The sequence below is a fragment of the Onychomys torridus genome, chromosome 10, assembly GCF_903995425.1.
Source record: "Onychomys torridus chromosome 10, mOncTor1.1, whole genome shotgun sequence".
Lineage (NCBI taxonomy): Eukaryota > Metazoa > Chordata > Mammalia > Rodentia > Cricetidae > Onychomys > Onychomys torridus.
This window is the reverse complement of record NC_050452.1, coordinates 2,228,190-2,242,142: the sequence shown is the minus strand read 5'-3', so window position 1 is coordinate 2,242,142 and position 13,953 is coordinate 2,228,190.

Genomic DNA, 13,953 nt, shown 5'->3' with positions numbered 1-13,953 from the left:
TTTGTTCTTTTCATAGTATCCCAGATTTCCTGAATGTTTTGGATCAAGGTTTTTTTAGATTTAACATTTTTCTTTGACTGATGTATCTATTTCTTCTATCATGTCTTCCACACCTGAGATTCTTCCATCTCTTGTGTTCTGTTGGTGATATTTTCATCTGTAGTTCCTGTTCACTTACCTAGATTTTCCATTTCAAAATTCTCTCAGTTTATTATTTCTTTATTGTGTCTCTTTCCATTTTCACATCTTGAACAGTTTTATTAATTTCTTTCAACTGTTTTTTCTTGGATATCTTGACAAAGGGATTTATTCATTTCCTCTGAGTTTTTTCTTTTCTTTTCTTTTCTTTTTTTACTATCTTTTCCTCAATTTCTTTATTCCCTCTTTAAGGACCTCTATCATCTTCCCAGAGTAGGTTTTAAGATCTTTCTCTTGGGCTTCATCTGTGTTGGAATACCCAAGGATTGCTGTACTAAGATGGCTGGGCTCTGGTGGTGACATACTGCCCTGGCTGTTGTTGTTTGTGTTCTTACACTGACCTTCAGGCATCTGGATTTGGAGTGATTATAGGCCTAGGTGCCAATTTCTATGTTTGTCTTTGTTGCATAGGTATTTTCTTCCTTGGTTTCTATTTCCTCTCTAGTCTTCTGGCTGGAATGTCCTATGGTTGAGTAGAGGATTTCCACCTGAGTTGGGTGGAGTGGCATCTGGTCCAGCAGAGGATTGGCACTTGAGTTGGAGGCTGGAGTTCTGGTAATGTGCATGGCCTCTGATCTAGCTGGGAATCATCTGGGGTTCAGGATGCTGGCCTGGCTTCTGGTAGGGTAGGAGGCTTCTACCAGAGGTGTAGACCAGGTTAGGGTGACAAGGTGGGGAGAGATGGTTGTAGTTTTGCTGGACAAGCATGAGCAGGGTAAGGGTCAGTCTTACCTCGGGTTCAGGATGCTGGTCTGACCTCTGGTGGAGCAGAAGGCCTCCACCAGAGGTATAAGCTGGGATATGGTGAGCTGATTTCACTTTTTAATCATTGAGAAAGAGCAGCAAGAACCACAAATGTGCCAAAATCTATGGTAAGAAATAGGATCTTTTCTGGGTATGATCAGAGTGATACATCTTAGCCACATGGAAGCTATGACTATTTTAGCTTTTGGAGAAACCTCCACACTAAATTCTACTTCTGCCACACTGAACTTGGTTGCCCTTCCCCATACCTCCTCAGCATTGTCATTTCATTTCTCTGTGAAAGCCATTCTGAATGGGATGAAAGACATTTTCAATTGTTTTTAACCACTTGTATTTCTTCTTCTGAGGTTCCATTTTTCAGTTTCTACCTCTATTTCTGATTGTCCTGAATCCCTTCCTAATATGTCTACATCTTTAAATGTGTTTCCTACTTTTCCATCTACCAGTTTCAGAGTTTTAGGTCTTACATTGAGGTCTCAGAACTATTTGAAGTTGATCTTTGTGCCAGTTGAAGGTTATGGATCCAGTTTTATTCTTCCACAAGTGGACATTCAGGCTTTTTGGCACCATTTTTTCAAGAGACTTGTTCTTCTCCAGCACACAAAACTGGCATTTTTCCCAAAATAAGGTGACAAATCAAATGTGGTAGTACATACCTTTACTCCCAGTACTCAGGAGGCATAGACAAGTGGATTGCTATGAGTTTGAGGCTGGCTTGGTCTACAGAGAGAGTTCCAGGACAACCATGATGGTTACACAGAGAAACCTTGTCTCCTGTGGAGCAAGGGAAACACTCCTCCACTGTTGGTGGGAGTGCAAACTTGTTTTTTGTTTTTTGTTTTCCCAGAGCTGAGGACTGAAACCCAGGGCCTTGCACTTGCTAGGCAAGAGCTAAATCCCCAACCTGGATGGGAGTGCAAACTTGTACAGACACTTTGGAAGTCAGTGTGGCAGTTTCTCAGAAAACTGGCAATTGATCTACCACAAGACCCAGCTACACCACTCTTGGGAATATACACAAAGGATTATCAATCATACCACAAAGACACTTGCTCAATTATGTTTATAGCAGATATATTTGTTGTGGTGGTTTCTATAGTTTACCATTACATGGATGACATCTTACTAGCTGATTCAAATTAGATACTTTAGAAAGAATGTTTGAAGAAGTACAAAAAAAATTGCTTTGTTGGGGTTAAAACATTGCTTCTGGAAAAAAACACAAAAAGGAGATTTTATTAATTATTAAAGATATAAAATAGATCTACAAAAAATTAGATGCTAAAAGGTGCAAACCAGGAGAGAGTCACTGCTGAGAGTCATTTCCTATCTATGGACCACTATTGGAATAAAAACGATGAACTGAGTAATTTGTTTAAAACTGTGAAAGGTGACAAGGACTTAAATAGTCCAAGAGAAATATCAGCTGAATCTGAGAAAGAATTGGCTATGGAGGGAAAGAAATTACAGGATGTATATGTGGATCATTTGGATACAGAGCTTGATTGCATTCTGGTTATTTTATCCTATAAGCATTCTCCTACATGGATATTGGTGTAGAGGGAAGACATTGTCTTATAATGGAACACAAATGGACTATATAAACAGAGTAAAAAATTAAAAATTATGTAGAAAATGTCTCTGAGTTGATTCAAAAAGGAAAATTGAGACTTTATCAACCTTTTACTAATGATGAAATTCATAAATAATGTACAGATAATGAACCTTGGCAGAGAGCTTGCAACAATTTTATTTTGGAGAGGTTAACAACAAATATCCCAAAAACAAGAAAATTCAATTTATAAAGAGAATTAATTGGATCTTTTCTCACATTATACAGGGAATAACAATTTCTGGAGCACCTACATTTTATACTGACACAAACAAATCAGGAAAGGTAGGTTACAAATCAGAAAATTTAAGTAAAGTGGCTCAAAGCCCTTATGATTCTGTCCAAAAGTCAGAATTACATACTATTTTCTTGGTATTAATGGATTATACAGAACTTGTTTTTTTGGAGGAGAGAACAACAATATGTTTTAATTCATATTCTTATGTATATTTACAATCCAAGTATTGTTTAAATGAAATAATACAAATACCGCTATTATATTTACATTTTATTTTTTCACATCAAATCCTTTTTTATTATTTTTTTCATTTTTTACACATCAGCCATGGGTTCCCCTGTTCTCCCCCTCCCACCCCCACCCCTACCTTCCCCCCATATCCTCCCCTCCATTCCCATCTCCTCCAGGGCCAAGACTCCCGTGGGGATTCATTTAAACCTGGTGGATTCAGAACAGGCAGGTTCAGTCCCATCCTTCCAGTCTGAGCAAAGTGTCCCTGTGTAAGCCCAAGGTTCCAAACAGCCAGTTCATGCACTAAGGACAGGTCCCGGTCCCACTGCCTGGGTGCCTCACAAACAGTTCAAGATATTCAATTGTCTCACTTACCCAGAGGACCTGCTCCAGCTGGGGGCTCCACAGCCTTTGGTTCATAATTCATGTACTTCCATTCATTTGGCTATTTGTCCCTGTGCTTTTTCCAATCTTGAGCTCAACAATTCACGCTCTTACAATACCTCCTCTTTCTCAACTATTGGACTCCTGGAGCTCGACCTGGGGCCTGGCTGAGGATCTCTGCATCCACTTCCATCAGTTATTGGATGAGAGTTCCAGGATGACCATTAGGGTGTTTGGCCATCTGATCACCAGACTAGGTCAGATCAGGCTTTCTCTCGACCATTGCCAGCAGTCTACAGAGGATGTATCATTGTGGATTTCAGGGGACCTCTCAAGCACTCTGCCTATATCCTGTTCTTATGTAGTCTTCATTTATCATCATCTGTTATTCCTTGTTCTCCCTTTCTGTTCTTGATCCAGCTAGGATCTCCTGCTCCCCTAAGCTTTCCTTCCCTCAAACCTTGCCCTTCATTATTCCCACTGTCATCCAGGTTGTTCATGTAGATCTCATCCATTTCTCTGTCATTGGGCGATCCCTGTGTCATTCCTAGGGTCCTATTTTCTAGGTGATAGAATGGCCAAACACCCAAACTGTTGTGGTAGAACTCTCATCCAATGACTGATGGAAGTGGATGCAGAGATCCACAGCCAGGCCCCAGGAGGAACTCCAGGAGTCCAATCAGTGAGAAAGAGGAGGGACTGTGTGAGCATGAATTGTTGAGACCATAATTGGAAAAACCACAGGCTCAAATAGCCAAACTAGTGGAAACATGAATTATGAACCAATAGCTGAGGAGCCCCCAACTGGATCAGGCCCTCTGGGGAAGAGGTTTTGCTTTTGTTTCCACAGGAAAAGAAAAGCTATGGATATTCCCAAAATTGATAAAGCTTATATTTGAACAAGAGAGACCTCTTGATTAGAAGAGGTGATAGTTCATTCACCAGTGTGACCATTCAATCTAAACAAACTTATATGAGTAACAAATGCTTTTCATCTGATCAGATATAACTTGGCAAAAATGAAAAATCCCCAAAGTTAGGATTCGACAGGGTTGTGTTTTTGTCTTTCAAGGTGAATGAAGGCATCCAGCTAAGGAATCTGTAGACCACTGGACAAATGAGGCATCTGAAGAAAAAGGGCAAATCATCCAGAGAAAATGCCCCAAGAAAAAGTACATTGGCCTATTGGTATATCACATTTCCAATGGGATGAAATTGTGTAAATCTTCCCAAATGTTTGTTTCTGCTGTTCTCTACAAATATATATGCAAATGGTCTTTTTGTAGCCCCAGTTCAATTAAAATTTAAAGCTGGCTTTGGAGTTGGAGCATGGTTCTCTCCTCCTCTAAACCCAATCATGCTTGTTAAAGAAAAATCTAAAATCTCTGCTTCATGTCAGAAGATCCACCTTATATGGGACAGAAGAAAAACTAAAATTACGGTACTATTCTATTGCCACTAATCTCATAATTCTTTGGTTTTATTTTGACTCTTGAAAACTTTTCTTAAGGTATAAATATTATCCCAATATATATATATTGCAAACTTTTTGTCATATTACTTAGTGGTCATATAGAATCCTAATTCTAGAAAAGGGTTTCATCTAGCTTCCTGTACTTGATTTCGGGTTTGAGTCTCTATTAGGTAACTAGGAATTAGGTTTTTGAACTCTAGTTGTACATAACAAATTATGGTCCTTTAACTTCTTTAACTTGAGATCTGCTACATATGACATTTAAAACATTTAAGTTTTCTGCAATGAACCATGACTATGCCGAACAGTAACCTTTGAAGTCTCCAAAAGGAGGATGAGGTCCCACAACAATGATTCTACCTGGACTATAATAAAGCCACTAAGCTGACAAACACTTAAAGATAATCTTTGGACTACAACTTGCTCAGGACAATTTCAAGGTGGCTGGCTGAGATGATCCAGCCTCACAGACTACGCTAGCCAGGACCTGAGACAAGTCCTGCACTTTCCCATTACACAGAGACTGGACCACCAATGATACAGCTACCTCTCCCAGGACTTGACAATTAACCCAAATTATTCTTTTCAGGGTCCCCTAAAGATGCCATTGCCCCCAGACAGCAGGAAATAATTTTAAGAATATGATGCCCACATTCTCAAGAGGTGGAGTGGGTCATTTGGGGTTGTTCAATTGGTTATGGACATTTGTCATTGTTTAGGGTGATTAGTTACAAGTTGTTATTGGTAATGATCAGGAAAAAAGCTGAACAGAGGAGTTTATATTCAGGGTTCTTGTTTTGAAAAGAAAAAAGGGGATATAGATATGATAGGATAAAGGGGTAGATAATTGAATCTACTTTTAAAAAGCAATGTAATGTAAAATTCAAATATTTTACATTAATATGGATCTTTGTACATTGATGCAAAGTTGAGATTATTTTCATTAGAATATACTGTACATACATTTCTAATCTTGTTCAATGTGTTGTACCTATACAGCACATTTAACAATTTAATAAAAATTTGTAATCCTTGAAATTTTTATTACTAACTAATTAGGATATAAAGAAATGCAAGTTAGTAGTTAGTCATTGCAACCAAACTTGTAGTCATATTAGATGTGTTTTCAAGGTTAAACAGATATATTTTAGATAGACAAGTCATCTTCAAACACTTCAGAGATTGACAGAATATAGCATTTAAGATGTTTTAATAACATAGGTTCTTTTTATGATAATGAGACATGTCTGCTCCTGGCAACACCAATCTACTTCAGAGAAGATGATGGGTATTGAAGAAACTCCACTGGGAGTTCACTTTCTTTGTGGCAAAAGTCAGCCATTGAGCAAGAAAATGCCCTTATCTCAACTGCTGACAGTATTCTGTCCAAACTGGACAAGCAGGATACAAAAGAAAGAATTGCTAAACTTTACCAGGACAAGGTAGATAGCTCTTCAGAACATCCTGCTTCACAGCTAAGTGTGTCAGATATACTAGGCCTGTAGTCCAAAGATTAATGCTCCAATGCTGCAAGGGAATCTTGGGTGACTGTCTAGGCAGCCAGGTGTTTCTGTCATTTCTCACGTTTTTTGGAAGTCACTTGCTTGCACTTCTTGCTAACTCAGGTTATATTATATCCTTCTTGGGTCTCTGATGGAGTTGAAGACTTTACAGTTATAGTAGTTCTCCTTATTGCCAGATTCAGAAAAGAAATTCACTAAAGAGATGTAAAGTGTATAGGGTTGAGAGACATTAAAAGATAGTTTTGGTAATGCAAGTTGGAATAGAAAGTGCAGGTACAATCTTTTGGACTCACCAAAATGGAATAGATAACAGAGTATAATCTCTTAATTTGTCAAATGTTAATGGACTAGATGTTGTTGATGTAATTAATTCTTGTATGTATTACATATGGTTATTGTACCTATTGTATATAGTTTTTCTTATATTAGTTATAAACTTTTCTATTTTAGACAAAAGTAAATGTGGTAATATTTTGTTTGTGTGCTAACAAATAAAGCTGGCCTGGAAATCAGAGTATAGAGCCAGCCAATAGGGGCCAGGCAGTAGTGGCACACACCTTTAATCCCAGCATTTAGAATGTTATGCCTTTAATTCCAGCACTTGGGGGAAGTGATACGGTGCTGTGGATATCACTCTGCATAAATAAAATGCTGATTGGCCAGTAGCCAGGCAGGAAGTATAGGTGGGATAAGCAGAGAAAAGAATCCTGGGAAGTGGAAGGCTGAGGGAGAGAGACACTGCCAGCCACCACCATGAGTGCCAACATGTAAGGTACCGGTAAGCCACAAGCCACAAGGCAACTTACAGATGAATAGAAATGGGTTAATTTAAGATATAAGAACATTTAGCAAAAAGCTTGCCATGGCCATACAGTTTATAAGAAATATAAGTCTCTGTGTATTTACTTGGTTGGGTCTGAGTGGCTGTAGGGCTGGGGGGTGAGAGATTGGTCCTGACCATGGGCCAGGCAGGACCAGGAAAACTCTAGCTACAAATGGTGCCCAAATCTGAGAATATTTAATAAGCGATTATAAACAGAGCCAAAACCAGGTTCCTGCTTCTTGTCTCATACAGGCAGCTACATGCCTCAACTGCAGGTTCCTGGCATGTGCATTTGACTGGTAGTATGGCAGGAATGAGGTGTCTACAAGTGGCACATTACGCTGCTGCATGCATGGTGAGTTTAGTCTTTGCTAGTACCAAAAAAAAAAAGAAGTTTCTGGTCCACACACTGCTTTGATAAAACTGCTTCTGATAGTTGATGGCACACACAGCTCCAGACCCAGAGCTGTTGTTAAACTATACTGCCACAATGTTGGGAAGATGACAGGGTGGAGCCAGCAGCCACAGCAGACATTTCAGTCTTAGAAATACTGCAGTTTAAAGGAATAGGTTTACAATAAGGCAGATTCAGATGGAACAAGACTTTAAAGGGTTTACAATGTGTGTAAAAAATGTACATAGTCTTGGAAGAGAAAAGGAAAGGAATATAGACAGTTATATTAAAGAAATAAAAAGTTTTAAAAATAAAGTCTTTACACAGTAACAAATAGCCAAACTAATAGAAACACATGAACTATGAACCAATAGCTGAGGAGCCCCCAACTGGATCAGGCCCTCTGGATAAGTGAGACAGGTGATTAGCTTGAACTGTGTGGGAGGCACCCAGGCACTGGGACCTGTCCTTAGTGCATGAGCTGACTGTTTGGAACCTGGGGCTTATGCAGGGACACTTTGCTCAGCCTGGGAGGAAGGGACTGGACCTGCCTGGACTGAATGAATCTACCAGGCTGAGCTGAATCCCCAGGGGAGTCTTTGCCCTGGAGAAGATGGAAATGGGAGGTGGGCTGGGGGGAGGGAGGGGAGAGAAGGAAGTACAGGGGAATCCATGGCTGATATGAAAAACTATAAAATAATAAAATAAAAAATAAAGTTTTTAAGGAGACAGTAAAATGTATATTAAAAATAAGCCACATGAAGATGTATATCACACAGAGAATCTGGATTATGTTGTATTTGACATTTTCTTAATATATTTATTTATTAAAATTTTTTTTCATTTTACATACCAACCCCAATTCCCCCTCCCACCTCCTCACCTCCCTCCCACTCTACCCCCATCCACTCCTCAGAGTGGGTAAGGCCTCCCATGGTAGTCAACAAAGTCTGGCATACCAAGATGAAGGAGAGCCTAGCCCCTCCCCATTGTATCAAGGCTGAGCAAGGTATCCCACCACAGGGAATGGGTTCCAAAAAGTCAGTTCATGTACCTTGGATAAGACCTGGTCCTGCTGCCGAGGACCCCACTAACAGATCAAGCCACATAGCTGTCAACCACATTCAGTAGGCCTAGTTCAGTCCCATGCAGGTTCCCAAGATGTCAGTCCAGAGTCAGTGAGCTCCAACTAGCACTGGTCAGCTGTCTCTGTGGGTTTCCCAGTCATGATCTTGATCCCTTCTTCTTCTTCTTCTTCTTCTTCTTCTTCTTCTTCTTCTTCTTCTTCTTCTTCTCCTCCTCCTCCTCTTCCTCCTCCTCCTCCTCCTCCTTCTTCTTCTTCTCCTTTTTCTTTTTTTTGAATGCTGAATGCCATTTATTGAAGGAGGGAGGAGGTCTTACATACAGGCTTACAGCACAATGGGAGAACCCTGGAAGGCAGAAGTTCGCTTCTGATTTTTTTTTTTTTGAGTTGAGGAGTGAAACCAGGGCCTTGCACTTGCTAGGCAAGCACTCTACCATTGAGCTAAATCCCCACCCCTGCTCCTGATGTTTTACAATCTTGCATCTAAGCTGTTAACACCCAATGTGCTGGATACACAGACAAGGAGCATCCCTTAAGCATTCAGGAGGGTGGAATCTTGCAGGGATTCAGCATAGGGAGGATATCAAGGTCAAGGTCAGCAAGCAATGCAACAGTTACCCAAAACGGCAGCCAGGGACCTACAGGTCCCTTCCTTTTACTAAAAAATGAGCTTCTGACTTAGGTTGCGTGGGACGTCAGCACGTCACCTTACCCATCATGGAGATACCTGTCCAGGCCACACAAGTGTTCTGTCTTAGGTTGGTGAGTGCCCCCCAGGGCACTGTATGATACTCATTGTCATACAGGCTCAACCATGTGAGAGCTGCAGAGTTAACTTTTGCCAAAGATCTCTAAGTGGCACTGGGTTTGCAATCTGTGTGTGTTCAATGCAGAAAAGACCAACAGAAGTCTTAACCCACCCATAGTCAGAAAGCTAAAGGCAGCTGAGCCATTCCCTTCCTTAATGAGCCTTACTGCAAATTGGAGTCTTTGTAATATAGTATCCCGAGAGCAAATGGAACTTGAGTTTGTAAATTTATAACTTTCAAAGCCAATCGAAATGTATATTACTATTGATTTAAATTTGTCATGCCCAATAGAATGAAAAATTAATTAACTGTGGTAGCTACTTTTGCTGCCAGGGTCTCCACTGTGCTAGCTGTAGTAACCAGTTATGAAATGGCAATCCCAGAAACAGTAGTACCGGTGGTCGTCACTGTTATAACAGCAACAACAACAGCAGTGATATCAAATTCTCTTCTGGAGCATGTGGGTATCCATTGGCATGGGCACAACTCCAGGAACATGAACCACCAAGGCCCATTATTCTTGATCCTAGCATGACTTAAGCTGGCAGCTCTGCAAAATAACAACTAAGAATCATAAAGGAAAAATAGGCAGCTCACAAGCAGCAGAACTAATGGTCTCATAATGGCTACATTCAGACTCACAAATTTTAAGGTATCTTCAAAGGGGGATAAATGAATTTCAGGAGGCCAAAAATGTTGTACAGAGCCACTCCTGAGAAGTAGGTACTGCTCCAGCATGAATAGGATTGTGAGAATGTAAATGCTTAGCTGGCATGCTACTGTTAATAAATGGAGGTCAGTGATCTTCAGTGTTATCCTTAATCTCCTAGGTGTCTGGGTGACATGTTCTCAAACACACTTGAAAAAGCAGTTTCCTCTCTTTCTCTTCCCTCATTCTTGTTCCCAGGGACTAGTCTCTGCTCTCTTTTATGCCTGTTCTTTGCTCCTTCTCTCCCATCCCCTCAATAAACCTCCCACCTGGGCCCTGTTGTATGGTTTGACTTCTTCCCTGCTGGTTTAAAAATACATTTGGTGCCAAGATATAGATTCAGTCTGAGACATGCTGGGACCCTGCACCTGGCCCACCAATGACAGCCCTACTTTTTTCCCACCTAACGAATGCTGGGTCTCTCCATCCACCACTGACGATTGTTTTTGTGAGCTTCAGGGAGTCAACTTGGATCCACCTCAAACAGCCTGACTGTTCCACAGAGCCTGGACAGTGAAGTATCCAGCTAGCTACCCCAGGACATGGCAAGCATCCCAAATTTCTCAGGTCCCCCAAAGATGATTGATGTCCCTCAGACCAGCAGGAAGCAGTCTCGAGAACATGGCACCCTCATCCCTACCTCACCTGCTACCCCTTTCCAACTCCTCACCTTTTTATAATAAACAGAAGGGAGGAATGTTGGCATTTAGGCATCTGTACTGGCCTGCCCTTAGGGTCCTGTCAGGATATATCCTCAGCTGCAGCCACTAAGAGCACCCCCTGGGCATTTGCTATGTTTCCTTATAAAAGGAGGCCATGTACACCTCCTGTCTCTTTCTCTTCCTTCAATCTCATCTCCAGGTAACAGTCTCTATTCCCTTCCCTGCCCCTTCTCTCCCCTCCTCTCAATAAACCTCCCATGAAAAGAAAAAAAGAAAAAAAAGAAAAAAGGAAAAAGCAGTTACCATACATTACCTTCTGGAGAATCCAACCACATGGCTGCAGTTCCTAGGCTTATGTTAATGCTTGCCAAAGCTGGTCCTATTGGGCTTTCAATCCCCATTAGCATCAGAAGGGGAGAGTTTTTCACTCAGGCCCAATAGGTTTCTGCCATGTTGGGCTTCAGCTGTAGCCACAGGGCACACTCAGCACTCAGAAACCCTATGAGGAATTTCATTGTTCTTAATAGTGTAATGTAGTTAGAGTTTTCCTGCCTGGCCCAGTCAGGACAAATCTCTTACCCGCCAGCCCCACAGTCGCTCAGACCCAACCAAGAAAGCACACAAAAACTTATATTGCTTACAAACTGTATAGCCGTGGCAGGCTGCTTGTTATCTACCTTTTCTATCTTAACCCATTTTTGTTAGTCTATACTTTGCCACATGGCTTGTGGCTTACCAGTGTCTTTACGTGTTGCTTTTCATAGCGGCAGTAGGCGGTCTCTCTCTCCAACCTTCTACTTCCCAGAATTCTCTTCTCTCTTGTCCCGCCTATACTTCCTGCCTGGCCACTGGCCAATCAGAACTTTATTTACACAGAGCGATATCCACAGCAGTGTAATGTTTCATTGAGGGTTGCTCAGCAATTGAGTAAAACCAAATCTTATTATAAGCAACAGTCATCCTAGGGTCCTCCATGCCATATGTATATATGGATGGCCTTATTGTTCTGTGGGTTGCAGTCTGATTGTTCTTTGCTTTCTATCTAGAATCCACCTATAAGTGAGTACATACCATGTTTGTCCTTCTGGGTTTGGGTTACCTCACTCAAGATGATTTTTTTTCTAGTTCCATCCATTTGCCTGCAAATTTCATGCTGTCATTGCTTTTCTCTGCTGAGTAGTACTCCATTGTGTATATGTACCACATTTTCTTAATCCATTCTTCAGTTGATGGGCATCTAGGTTGTCTCCAGGTTCTGGCTATTACAAATAATGCTGCTATGAACATAGTTGTGCGTGTATCTTTTTTGGTATGTTTGAGCATTCCTTGGGTATATGCCCAAGAGTGGTATGGCTGGGTCTTGAGATAGTTTGATTCCCAATTTTCTGAGAAACCACCATACTGACTTCCACAGTGGTTGTACAACTTTGCATTCCCACCAACAGTGGAGTAGTGTTCCCTTTGCTCTGCATCCTCTCCAACATTGACTGTTGTTAGTGTTTTTCATTATAGCCATTCTGACAGGTGGAAGGTGGTATCTCAGAGTTGTTTTGATTTGCATTTCTCTGATGATTAAGGATGTTGAGCATTTCTTTAAATGTCTGTCAGCCATTTGTGATTCTTGTTTTGTGAATTCTCTGTTTAGCTCTTTAGCCCATTTTGTAATTGGATTGTTCGGCATTTTGATGTCTAATTTCTTGAGTTCTTTATATACTGTGGAGATCAATCCTCTGTCTGATGTGGGGTTGGTGAAGAACTTTTCCCATTCTGTAGGCTGTATTTTTGTCTTATTGACAGTATCTTTTGCCCTGCAAAAGCTTCTCAGTTTCAAGAGTTCCCATTTATTAATTGTTGTGCTCAGTGTCTGTGCTGCTGGTGTTATATTTAGGAAGTGATCTCCAGTGCCAATGCATTTAAGAGTACTTCCTACTTTTTCTTCTATTAAGTTTAGTGTAACAGGATTTATGTTGAGGTCTTTGATCCACTTGGACTTGAGTTTTGTGCATGGTGACAGATATGGATCTATTTATAATCTTTTACATATTGACATCCAGTTATGCCAGCACCATTTGTTGAAGATACTTTCTTTTTTCCATTGTATTGTTTTGGCTTTTTTGTCAAAAATCAGATGTTCATATGTGTGTGGATTAATGTCAGGGTCTTCAATTCTATTCCATTGGTCTGTATGTTGGTTCTTATACCAGTATCAGGCTGTTTTTATTACCATAGCTCTATAGTAGAGCTTGAGGTCAGGGATAGTGATGCCTCCAGATGTTGCTTTATCATATAGGATTCTTTTAGCTATCTTTTGTTTTTCCATATGAAGTTGAGCATTGTTCTTTCTGAGTCTGTGAATAATTGTGTTGGGATTTTGATGGGGATTGCATTGAATTTGTAGATTGCTTTGGTAACATTGCCATTTTTACTATGTTAATCCTGCCTATCCATGAGCATGGGATATCCTTCCATTTTCTGATATCTTCTTCAATTTCTTTCTTTATGTCTTTGATATTCTTAACTGCAGAAAGACATTTGATTGTAAAAGCTATTGAGTTAAGACAATATGTATATTTTAAAGATTCCTTGACTTCAAAATTTGGATCTAAGGATATGTTGCTTTGGAAAGGAAGCTCTGCTTTTGTTTCCACAGAAAGCCAGAGGCTATGGATTTGTTCCAGATTAAGACACATCAGGTTTGACCAGCCAAGACCCCCTGAAAGGTCTCTGATGACACCATGGCCCAGATGATCCAACATCCAGAATGGTTTCAAGGCAACTGGCTCAGATGATACGCTCACACAGACTACTCCATAATCCTAAAATTTTGTTTGTGTCCCCATAAGATACAGCACTCCCCCATTTTTTTCATAGCACCCCCTCCAGCAGGAAGCAGTAAGAGAAGCTGCACCCAAATTCCCAAATATACCAATCTGGCTTTGGAGAAGGAATTGGCTCACTCCTTCTCTAAACCCAAACATATTGGGGAAAAAAAAGGTTGAGAGATTCTTTTGTCCCATATCAGAAGAGCCCTCTGGTGTGGGACAGAG